The 13,266-nt window shown below is 35.1% G+C and overlaps 1 protein-coding gene across 1 annotated transcript in view; it reads left to right on the plus strand.

The window, feature by feature from the left end:
• The window catches only part of LRP1B (LDL receptor related protein 1B), a 2,189,733-nt gene that overhangs the window by 1,944,080 nt on the left and 232,387 nt on the right, over positions 1-13,266 (plus strand). The window lies entirely within an intron of this gene.

Raw genomic sequence — 13,266 nt, forward strand, 5'->3', positions numbered from 1 at the left:
TTTATTAAGTGCCTACTATATGCAAGACTTTATGAAAAGAATGTCAAATTCAATTTAGGATATGTTGAAATTAAGATACCAGTGGGGTACCCAAAAGAGATATACAGATGCAAGTAGAAATGTGGAATTGTAGTTAAGAAAAGATTAAATTTTATATTGGGATTAATTGACATACAAGTGATAATTAAACCCTGGTGATGAGATCATGAAGGGAGAGATAATAGAGAGAAGGGAAATGACCTTGGATTGAGTCTGGAGTTATGGAGGGTATCCATATTTAGAGGATGTGATGTGGACCATGAACAAACAAAGGATACTAAGAAAGTCAGCCAGACAAAATTTTGTTTTGTTTTGTTTTGTTTTAAAGAAGGTACAGACTACTTTGTCTAGGATTTTAGCACTGAGAAGAAAGAGACATCTAGGATGAGAACTTGAGATGGCAAGTAAAGGTTTTATAAAGGGTGACAGGAGCATAACTTGAATCAGATGAAATGAGATATTGTGAAATTAAAATTAGCTAAATATGGAAGATAAAGGACATAGAAGAATCAAAAATTATTTTAAGGTTATAAGTATGAAAACAAAGGGTGTTATGAATAGATACAGAAAATTAGGGAGCAATTTTGGGGACAAGCATCCATTAGTTTGGCTTTAATGATTTATATCAGTGGTCTCGATATTTCTTTGACTCCACACCCCATCATTAAAAAAGAGGAGTGCATTTCATACATACGTTTATAATATTCTTATAAACTACATACAGTATTTTATTAACAATTCTGTATACTGTAAAACTTACAAAAATTATACATTTTAATGAGATGAATAAGAAATAGTATTTGATCCTAGGGTCAACATAGAACCACTGGAGTTTATTGAATAGTGCAATGAATTGGCCAGACCTGAGTTTTAGGAAAATCACTTTGAAAAAGCAATACAAAGGATGTATTGGAGTCGGGAGAGATTTGTGTAAGATAGACCAATTAGGAAGCTTTTACAGGAGTCCAGGCAAGAGGTGTTGAAGGTCTCAGTGATAGTGATGGCTGGGTGACTAAAGAAAAGATATTGGATTTAATAGTTGTAGAGAAGAACCAATGAGATTTGGAATCTGATTGGGTATGTGGATGTGAGGATGATGGAAAATGAGGAGCTGAAGATGTCTTTGAGGTTATGAAAACCTGAGTGACTGGAAACAAGATGGTATCCTCGGCCACAATGGGGAAATTTGGAAGCAGAATGGTTTGTTTATTTGTTTGTTGGGCGAGAAGGTAATGCAATGAAATCTTTGATCTAAGTAATCATCCATGCCTTCTCATCCTGTGTGAATCACTCTGTCCCATCCAAAATGATGGGGTTTTTCTCACTACCCCTGGTTACATAGCCCGTTATTAGAGAGGTAACTGCTAAAAGCCATGAGGTGATCCAAGGGACAGAGGATGAACATAGAATTTTCCCAATTGCACTGGTACTACTATTTTTGGATGCCTGAAGGGCCTAAGGGTCAGTGCCTGGCTTATAAGAGAGGATGCTATGGACTTGAACAGCAGAAGCATTGAGGGAAGAGTATGATTACATTAGTAAAAAGTCCCATATTTGGCTATTGTAGAAAGGGTTAGATTTAGCCTTTCTTTTCACCATCTGAATTATTGATCATTCACTTACAGTCATATTGGCAAGGCCAGGAGGCCCAGCAACCAATTTGGATACCATTAATTTAAACTGACTATTGCCAGTGCCATTAACACAGATAAAATTACATTTTAATAAAATGTGGCCATACTACAGACCATAAATTCACCTACAGGTATGGATGAGGAAAAATTAGAAGTGTGAGTTATTTTATAAAAATACTCCACACTTTATAGTCATAAAAAAGTGCAATGAAATTGTAGCTTCCATTGCTACTCTCATCCTTAGTATATGAGACTTATTTGAGATAATCAGCTGTATTAAATCATGACCTAAGGACCTATTCAGTCGATTCTTTGTTGTCAGACCAAACAAGGTGTATTTAAATCCAAAAAGGAAAGCAGTTAATTAAGACATAAAACAACTTAAATAATAAGAAATGGTTAGTAGTAAACATTTTCATGACATCCATTCACAAATAGATTCAAATATATTTCCAAGACAGTTATAATCAAATTAGCCTTTAATCTCTCTGATTTGCTAGCATAGTGGGAAAAGGACATTGCAACTTCAGAACTCTTGTCTGCATTGAAAAATGCTTTTGTGTGGTACCATATACTTGGAGGTTCTTTAAAGAACCTTTGAGGCCATTTGGCTAAAATGTCTCATGGTATCTCTAGTCTTCAAGGGTCAACTATTAGTCTTGTGGGCAAGACACTATTGCTATCTTACTACAAATGGTCCTTTTATGTCTGTCTTGCTGTCTGTCTGTCCATCTGTTTCAATTCTTTCTTAGTTTTTATCATTACTGTTTAAGGTATCTGTTCTGATTATCTTCTCTTCACTTTCCCCATTTGTATTGATCCTTGTAGTCCGGGTGGCTCTCATTTTCAAATCTCCACCTTATCAAGACTCACTTACCAATCAAAGTCCTTCTTTAGAGTGATGTCACCATATTACTACTAGACCAGGCATTGTGAGAGATATAGTCTAGTGAATTTCTCTAATGAGTAGCACTCTATCTACCCCAAGCATTGTAGGAAATGCAATAATAAGATCTTGCTTACTACTAGAAGTCAAAGAGGGTGATAAGATATAATGTTTTGGCACATGAATCTGGCATTATTTACTTTTGTTGATTGAATGAAGAAAAGAATAAAGGATTGGGTTGAAGCAATAGTAAGATTTCCACAGAGTGGAGAAGATAGATGATGAAGAAATTGAGAGACCTAGTTTCACATCCCAGCTAAGTTGGTTGTTGGCTATGTAACTATGGGTGAGTCATTTAACCTTTCAAAGTTTCAGCTTCCACATTTGTATAAAGGGGTATAATATCTGTATTACCTATTTACCCTATATGCTTGTGAGGAAAATGTTCTGTAAACCTTAAAATACTATACAGGGTGCCCCAAAAGTCTTAATGAGCTTAAAGCTTAAACAAGCTTTAAATTTGAAGCAGTGATGGTTTAAAACTGCACTAAGACTTTTGGGACATTTTGTTTAAATATGTTAATAGTGAAAAGTATGACTTCAGGAGAAAAAATGAAATAGCTTGACTTATGATGAAATAAAACATTGAAGTAAAAATGCAAAACTGTCAACTTGGAGCTAACATTATAAGAAACATTTACTAGACTTTATACTACATTGAATGTGGAATTGCCTCTTTATCGACAAACAGAGGCTGATGCTGCAGACTTTTTCAACAAGGAACAACATAATTATGCTCCAGGTTCTCATGCTGTGCTGGAGATGATGTTTTGCTTAATGTGTTACAAGTAGTTCTACAAATGATAATGTAACTAGCATGGTCTCTTGTATGGGAATTTATGCCAACTGAACACAGATTGTTTTAAGATTTGTCCCATTTCCCTTCAAAAATGATCTTTAATGATATATGCAATTTCATTCTTAAAGTGATGTTTAGAAAAAGAATTTAGACTCTGTGTTTTCTGCATCACTTCTCATCTTAGTTCTGTGGCCAAGGAGCAACAAAGTCATGAGACTGGCAGGGGGATGGTATAATTAAAGGAGATAGCAGTAGGGCCCTGTATCAACAACAGAGTCCTATTGATTAAATTAATTTGTATTCAACAGTAAGCATTTTATTCCAAGTTCACCATAAGTATGGACTGAGCAAAGGCATCCAAGAGAAGCAATAAGCCCTGGAGTATCAGAGGAAACTTAGCAACTGAATAATGAAAGCACGTAATTAAGGTGCCTTTGGGAAGTCCATATGTTATTAAGCTCTGGATATTGAACCAACATTTCTTCTAGGAAAAAAAAATTAGTGATGATGATGGTAATGATCATGATGATGGTGATGGCTCATCTTCCTTGTTGTTAGTGGGAGGTAGCAGCAAAATAGGAAAATGCTAAACAGGGTAACATACAGCATAGGTTTCATGTGACTATTATGGTAGCTGCGTGGCCTTGTGAGACATTCCCTTATTTTCCTCTGATGGTCTTTTCCATAATTATTAAATTAAAAGCTTCATAACAATAGATGAATTTACCAGCAAAATATTTTTTCAGTTTCATCTGTGAGGTAAGGCTAATCCCATCTTAACAAAAAACATCACATATTTAAAACCACAAGATTAGAATACCAGTGACCCCTCTAAAATAGGTCAATTCTGTGTTTATGTATTTAAAGCAAAGCATTAATAACATATCACTCCAGAACTCTATAGACACAACATAACAATATGTTTGCCACAACACCAAAAAAACAAACAAACGAATGTGCTGAAAAGTCCTAGGAGTGCAAATAGAAACTCATCAGCTCAGTAATTCTTGAACAACCTACCCAAAATGCTGTCACATCAATCTTTGTTGATGATTGAAAATGCTTAGATTCAATCCCATACTTGTGGCTTAGTCCTGAGTGAAGCATGCAAAATAAATACATGCATGGTGAAAATGTTAAATTAATGTTTTACTTCCAAATAGCAAACTGCTTTCTATTTAAAACATACCACCAACACAGTAATGTGAAGAACTATTGGTTAAAAAATATAACCTCTTGCAGGGAGATAGTTTTAGCCTGCAATAATTCTGCTTCATTTTTCTGTTCACCCTGCAGCTGAACTCCTTTATGTCTCATATCCCCAAGTAAAGCTGAGCTCCTTGAGTGCAGAGTCTGGCTTGTTTTCTCTCTTTGTAACTCCAGCTCTCACTACAGTGTTTGGCACTTAAGTGGTTAAAATACTTGTAAAATATATTAATTCAGCTATTTATCATCAATGCTATGTATTACTAAGTATGGCTTTCAAGTTGAAGAATTATATCAAAACAAGGATGACATCAAATTATATGGCTCTACTGAAAAACATATAGTTACTTCATCTTGAAGAATCTTTTTCTGGTAACATAAAAATGTCACTTGAACTTCGTATGTATAAAATTCTCTCTAAGAGCCAAGGGAAAACATGTAAATACTGAAATCTCTGGGCTTTAACCCAGATGTCAAATTGATCCAGTAGATGGAAGGCAGTATTTGCACATCCCTTTGTCTTCTCCAGGCAAGGCACATTGAGCAAGGGGCTATTAAAGAAGAAGCTAAGACTGTACTTAGAATGCGTAGAGACTGAAAGGGATTTTGAAGTCAAAGCTTAACTAGAAGAACACATTACCAGTATCCTTATGAGCTTTCACAACTGCTAAATGGACCATCACATATTTCGAAAGTATCCTAATAAGATCCCCAGGCAATGTTAATAAAACCTAGAGCCTATCATCCTAAGGAGCCCATAGAAAGATTAACACTTCCTCCCCCCTCCCCCCCCAAAAAAGATTGATAGACTTTCTCGGAGTTTATAATGAACAGAACAACAACCTCCAAAACTACTTTTGTAAAAAAAAAAAAAAAAACAGACATTATTGAGCAATAGAAAAGGTTGACAATAGGAACATACTGTTGTATTGGTCAAGGGGAAACAAAAATGATTCATTTATATTTGGATGGAGCCTATGAAACAGCTGCAATCCAAGGATAAGCTCAAAGGGATCTCTATGGGCTACATCTTCAGGAACTTACATAGTAATTAGTCAACAAAGAAGCGTAGAACAAACTTCTGAGCTAAACAATTTATCTATGGAAACAGAGGTATTAATAATGGCAATTCAAGACCAAAGCCTCATTAGCAGAAACTACAGAAAAGTTATGCTTAAGGAGCTTATATTAAACAATCAATTCAGAATATGTAAAGCAGTGGGAGAAATCCTGTAACACACAACTGCAAGTTGCAAAAAATTAGCATCTACTGCATATCCAGAAAGAGATAATCTAGTGACTGCAATTAGGAAATGGACCTACAGTTTCATCGGTATTAAGAACTCCTCACATGAAGAAACCTCCTCTACCAATGGAGGTTAGCACCTTCTTTGCAAACTGTAGACTAAGAAAGCTGTCCAGAGAGTACTGAGAAATTAGATAATTTCCATAATATGCATCAGAAGTGAGATTTGAACACTACTCTTTCTGGCTGGCTCTATAGCCACTATCTTATGCTGCTTTAGCTAGAATAATGTATCAGAAACATATTATCTTTCATGGACTGACTGACAAATTCCCATACTACAAATACAGACATCAAAATGTACTTGAGAACTCAACCAATTCACTGTGTTGAATCTGGACTATTATTACAGACCAAACTATTGGCCACAATCAATTTGGGATAACATTGATCCATAAAAACTTAAGAACAAAATTTTTCAAAGGATGTTGTCACTTCACATACTCATAATCTATAAGCTATATAGAACAAAAAAATCTTTCAAAGTATAGATACCTAGAAGAATAAATATTTGTTGAATTAAATTTCCTTGAGGTATAATATGGGTACTGTATAACATTAAGATAGAGACAGTTTCCTTTCAATAGCTCACACTCTGACATTAGGAAGGTGGAAGGACAGTTGTGGGACTTGACATCCTGAGCAGCAGAGGGAAGAAAGATGACTTCACAGAAACAGTGATAAAAAAGTCCAGCCAAGTCTCAAGGTCTAGTGAGCTGGGGAAGAAAAGATAGAGGAAAGACTTGGGAATTATCTGCAACACAGATAGGCAAGGAGGAAAAGGTTAGAGACATTCCAGTAGTCACTGAAAAAAATAGCTATAATTAGTATAATTTATGATATTATATGTATGAAAGCTAGCAGGTACACCTATTAGAATTAGCAAAGCTTGAGAAACTCTGAGCATCACCAGTGATTTTAGTGTTAGGCATTTATGTTCCATCATTATTTCAATGCTTCTGTGAAATGGTCTATAGAAAAAGCATAAAACAGGAGGGGAAGGTTAGGTATGTTCATTTCCCATGCCACATGTGTAATAAATGAGCGAGGCAGTTGAGCTGCAGCCATAAATATTCCTTCATTTGTCCCCCCACATTCTAGTATGATTTGGAGACAAGCCTGGATTCAACTGTGAACAAGTCACTTAACCCCTCTGGGCCTCAGTTGCCTCATCTGTAAAATAAGAAAGGTGAACTCGATGGCCTCTAAGACACGTTCTAGCTCTAAATCTATGATTCTATGTTCTTGGGGCATCACTTTGTGAGACTGGACATTAGGAATCATTTGAGAAATAATCCAGATTCTCATTGGCCACAGCCAAACAGAAGGGGAACTTTTCTGCTAAAGAATTCTTAGCTGAAATAGAAAATTATTGAAATAGAAAAGACCTCAAGTTTAATCTGGAAATATAGAAACAGACTTAGTTTCTCTTCCCCCTTCACTGCCTCAAAGCTTCCCCTTTAGTGACTCTCCCAACAACCACGGAACATCCACTCAACCTGTATACCCATTCTTGGGGAGGAACAGTCAAAAAGCATGGCGTCCTTCTAAGATTGCTGATCATACATGAAATATCTGTACATTTTTATTACATGGTTGATATATTCATATTTATAATTATAAAATACTATGTTCACATATGTGCTTTGAGTCTTTTGATATGTTATCTGGCTTGATCCTCACGCTCCCGTTTGTAGGACAACTATTACATTGTGAGTTTCTTGAGAGCAAGGGCTGTTTTTTGCCTTTCTTTGTGTCCCCCAAAAAAGCACTTAAAAGCACAGTGACTGGCAGACTTATCCAAAGTCATATGGCTAATAAATGGCTAAGCTAAGACTGAAACCCAAGTTTCCTTGGTCCCCATCCCCCAATGGTCCTTCCACTATACCACAATGATATAATGCACTTTCATTTCAAAAATTTATTATTAGTTTGAGTATGGCTTGATGATTTCCAAGGTCCCTTCTAGCTTTAAATCTTATCACATGTGAAAAGTATGTCAGTTATGTCTTCATCCAAATCACTGATAAAAATGTTGAACAGGACAGGGCCAAGAACAAAACCCTGTAACACACCATTACAGAACTCTGCAAAGCTAGCATCAGTCTTGTAATCAGATCTATCTGGGTCAGCTTATTAAACCAATTGTAAATCCATCTGGCTAAGGTATCATTGAGTCTACCATTTTCCATCTCATTCATTCAGATATCATGATGAAAATTTGCAAATACCCTGCTGAAAACCAGATAAATTGAATCTACTCTATAAATTAATGGCATTTATCATAATTGCTGTTCATAATACACTTATCATATCACATAGTGCTTTTCTTTGTTGTTTCATCCAGGAGTTTTTCTCTCTTCCTCCTAATTTTCAGTTTAGAGTTCTCTTGATCTTTAGTTGCCTAGATCCAGTAATCTTAAGATTTACTTTGCCTATTGTCACAAACATCTTCCTTTGGTAATGAATAGAAATATCACAATGCATCGTAGAACTGAACAGAGTTGTTGCTTATAGGCTTTCCCATCTCCTTTACCAGACATCATTAATGTTCATATGCATAATATTTATATATGCACACATATATGCACACACATATATATACATATGCATACACACTAATGTGTATATACACAAATGAAATTAAATTATATAAAAGTATCTGCATATATGTGCTCTTTGGGTATATATACATTAACATGTGTGTATATGAATATGTACACATAATAGGAAGTATATTGATCAATGATCATGGATATATTTAGCAGCTATCAGAGAATAAATTGTTAAGGGCATTTCTTTTTACCTGGCTGCTCACAGTGACTCATTTAGGTCCTGAGGGAATTTATGAATAGGAAAAATTAATGAATATTAGTGAGAATTTTTATCATCTATTGGGATACTTTGCTTTCTTCATGTGTCTAGTGATTGCATGAAAATGTGAATTTTATTGGTGTCTATTTGATTTCTCGTATTAAATTCAGCTTAAGTATTGGGCTTTTGCATTTCTTTCATAGCCTTGCTGTCTGCCTGAAAAATGTGATTCTAAAGCAGGTGCAGTAATATTAGAAGAGCCAAGGAGCTTATTAAAAGTGGGCTAAAGATATCTGGTGGGGAAGTGAACTACAAGGAGATTTTAAAGAAATTTTGGAGTTAGGCCAAGCAAACAATCATGTACTGTAAACAGAAACTTAAAATCAATGCTCTACTTCCTATGCAGCTGATTAGGAAATGGTAAGATAAAACCTAATGAGATCATCTATTTCTATGTTGCATGTGGCAGAATGGTGAGTTATATAAGGGACAAACACATGCTATACTTTGAGAAAGATGCTACTAGGCTTATTTATTTATAATTTCAAAATATTCAAGTTTATTTTTCTCAAAGTTTCAAGTATGAGAAGTTAGAAAGATGATAGTTTAGGGCTTAATAACCAATCCTGTCACTAAGGGCTTGCTATATTATCCATATTTATATATGAGTGTAAATTACATCCTCTAGTTTTATCGAATTTTTGTTCCTCTGAGTCACACAAATTCCAGTTGCAAAATTTGATGGTGAATGTAACCCAAGGTGTCACTGAAAAATACCTTATACTGCTTTGACACCTATTTATTTTAATCTAATTCAAGAGCAATTCAATCTATATCCATCTGATAAACTTAGCTCTTTTAAAGAAACATTAAGGTCATGGACTTTAGTAAATACATTTTTTTGTGTTTACATATTTAAAACTGGAAAAAAGGATATAGTAAATGACCATTAATTCAATAACTTTTAGGAGGTTAGAATCAAGTCATTTTATGGGAAAAAAAAACCTGGTCAAAATTCTCTAACCTAGCCTTGAAATCAGTAAATGAGAATATGAATATGAATATGAAATTGGAGTAAACAAATACATCTTACCAGAAGCCACATATAAACTATGCCCAAAGTATAGGCTGTATTTAAAAGAGGCCATTTTGCCTAAGAACTTATTTGTCGTATCTTTCACTTAAGGATTAAACCCCTCAGCCCCATTCCAAAACACACAACCTTGTCTTAGGGAACTAGGACCAAATGTCCAAATATCTGAATTCTTTATATTTTACTTTGATACTTTGATGAATAAGGAATTTTATCTATATGGGTTCTCCTTCTAATGGTGTACATTTTACCTTTTCATCCTATTCAACTCTTGGCTATATCATCTTGTTAATGCCACTTATAGGATGTGTTTAATGTTCTGGACCCTCTCTCTGCAGCAGAGGGTTCTTAACCTGGGAAGAGGTCAATCTGTGAACTTGGATGAGAAAAAAATATATACTTTCATTTCAATGTAGTCAGTTTCCTTTTTAAAATTTGTTTTTTATTTGATAATTAAAAATATTCAGATGAACAAAAGGATCCATGATAATTTCCTTTATGCTGCTTTTGGGGTGCAATATGCTATAGTCTATTCACATATACTAGAGTCTATTCAAATCCATACTACAACTTTACATTACCCCCGAAGTGACTCCTAACTTCAAATCTTCGGGGATTGTGACATGCTATAACTTTATTTATTCTATTTCTTTATTAAAGTAAAATGGAGCTTTGTACATTTTTCTTTCACAGAATGAATTATAGCTTGTCCAACAAAAATGTTTTTTTTTTACATCTTGATCCAACCAGAATGCAATGACACTAATAATGTGCAAAGAAGGGCTCTATAAGAAATGATATTTCTATATTGATTGGAACCTCATTGTACTGCGCAGAAAGACAAAAACCACAACAAAAGAAATGTAAACCTTTATTAGGGAGGAAAAAGCAATTCTGTTTCTTCTGACCACCCTCTGAAATGTTGGCTGGTAGAGCATTCTGTCCTGCATCTCTTAGGCATGAGCTTCTTGCCTCGTGTGTCTTCAGTCCTCATTCACTTGTGTTAGTTGTGACACTACCTAGGTACACACTTCATACTCAAATCCAGCTTCATACATTTATTAGCCATATGGCCCTGGGCAAGTCACTACCTGTGTCAGTTTCCTCATCTATAAAATGAGAATAATAATAATATCTACCCCCCAGAGTTGTTGTGGAGATAAAATAATATGTACAAAGTGCTTTTGAACCTTAAAGCACTGCATAATTGTTAGCTATTATTATTTCAGACTTTCAACATGTACATCTGTGACTTCCTAAGCACCACCTCTGAATATCCTTTGAAGTATTATTATCATTATAAAGATATTGAGACTCAAATACATTAAGTGACTTGCTCGTGGTCACTTATCAAATATCACGCAATGGATTCAAAGCCATGCCACTCATGCCTCTAACCCTACATTGTTTTTCACTGCACCATGCTGTCTCTCCAGCAAGCATGCATTCTCTTGAACATATGGGAAGACTAATATAATTCTCTGTCACTTTCTGTTTTATTGGTTTCATTTTTATATTGCATACATTACAGATTATTCCCACTCCATTAGAAGACTCTTGTGCCAAAGTAAAAAAATTAAGTAAAATTAGTAATATAGGAATGTTACATAAATGTACATAACAATTCATATCTATAGTACCTCCTCTCTTCTCTTTTTTAAATGAAGAGAAATCTATTTTCTCTCTTTCCTATCCCTCTGAAATGTTGGCTGGTAGAGCATTCTGTCCTGCATCTCTTTCTTTGATCTCTTTTGGATTTAGACTAAGCACTGGTATTTCTGAGTCAATGGGAACACTCTGCTTAGTAACTTTTTTGTTATACTTCCCAATTGCTTTCCAGAATGGTTATAGATTAATGGGCATTTCCACAGCCCGCCCAATATTTTTCATTTTCCTTTTTTTGACATCATTGCCATTCTGATGAGTATTAGGTTGAACCTCAGAGTTGTTTTAATTTGCGTTTTTCCAATTAGTAGAGATTTTGGAGCATTTTTAATCATCATCACTATCATTCATATAGTACTTACTATGTGCCAGGTACTATGCTAAGTGATTGACAATTATTATCTCATTTTTTCCTTATAACAACCTTGGGGGTGAGGAGGTACCATTATTATTTCCATTTTACAAATGAGGAAACTAAGGCTCAAGAGGTTAAATGACTTGCCCACAGTCACACAGGCATTACATGTCTGAGGCCAGATTTGAACTCAGGTCTCTCTGACTCCAGGCACAGTGCTCTATCCATTGCATCACCAAAGTGTCCCCATTTTTTCATATGATTATAAATGTTCTAGTTAAATTATTGAATATTTAGGTTGATATTCAACAGTGTTGTTGCCTTCTATAAATAAGTATTCAGTTTCCTATATCTGTAGATCCACTTGATTTTCAAACATTTTGCCAGCAGTGGCATCTTCTTGGGCAACATCCTCCTTAATATCTCTATACCATTTGCTTGGTTAACCATGCATACATACATACATACATACATACATACATACATATATACATTCACACACATATATGTATAAATATGTTGTTTTTCTTTTATTTTCAAGACACAATATTCATCTCTTTTTTACCTCTTACCTCCTAAGCTACTCTCCCGTTTGCTTGGTTGCTGTCCCTTCCTGTCTTTGACCTTCTTCTCTCTCCACATTTTTATACCTTGAGATTCTTTTCTTTTCAAATGCTTGCAACTGTCACCTCTATAGGAATGACCACAAAATACAAAAATCTTTCACTGACATCTCCCAGAGATTCAGTCTTGACTGAAAGCCCTTTTGAGTCTGTTTAAGTGACTTTTGAATATGTCTCACTATGAGGTCTCCAAATCAACATATCAATAAAGTTGCCTTCTCTCTTTCCCTCAGTATCTTCCTCTTACAAATTTCTGTTTCTGTTAGTAGTATTCCTCCTTTTATCTTCCCACTCCCTTCTCTAATCAATCAAGAAATTTTATCTATTCTGCTTCTAAAATGTTTCTGAGATCTGTTTACTCCTCATTTTCATTACTTGTTGCCACCATCTTAGTCTATGCCCTCATTACCTCTAATTACTTTTTCCTATTGTAATAGTCTTTTTTCTGTTCTATCTACATTTAATTCCCCACAGTGCCTCTAAGTCATTCTTTATATTGCAACCCAAGTAATTTCCAAGGTACAGATCTGCTCCTATAATGTCCATGCTCAAACATCAGAGGCATCCCTTTCCTTTAAGTCCAAACTTCTTTGTCTGGCATTCCCAACCTTCCACAAACTCCCCTTGACATGCATTATGCTCCAGCAAAACTAGACTATTTACCATTCTCTAAACATTCCCCCACTTCTGACATTGATGCACATTTTCCCCTAAACCCTGACTGTCCCCTCTCTATATTTTTTGCCATTTGAAATACCTGTCTTTTGAGTCCTAGCTTAGATTCCA

The sequence above is a fragment of the Vombatus ursinus genome, unplaced genomic scaffold (genome assembly GCF_900497805.2).
Source record: "Vombatus ursinus unplaced genomic scaffold, bare-nosed wombat genome assembly UNPS02014816.1, whole genome shotgun sequence".
In the NCBI taxonomy this organism is placed as follows: Eukaryota; Metazoa; Chordata; class Mammalia; order Diprotodontia; family Vombatidae; genus Vombatus; species Vombatus ursinus.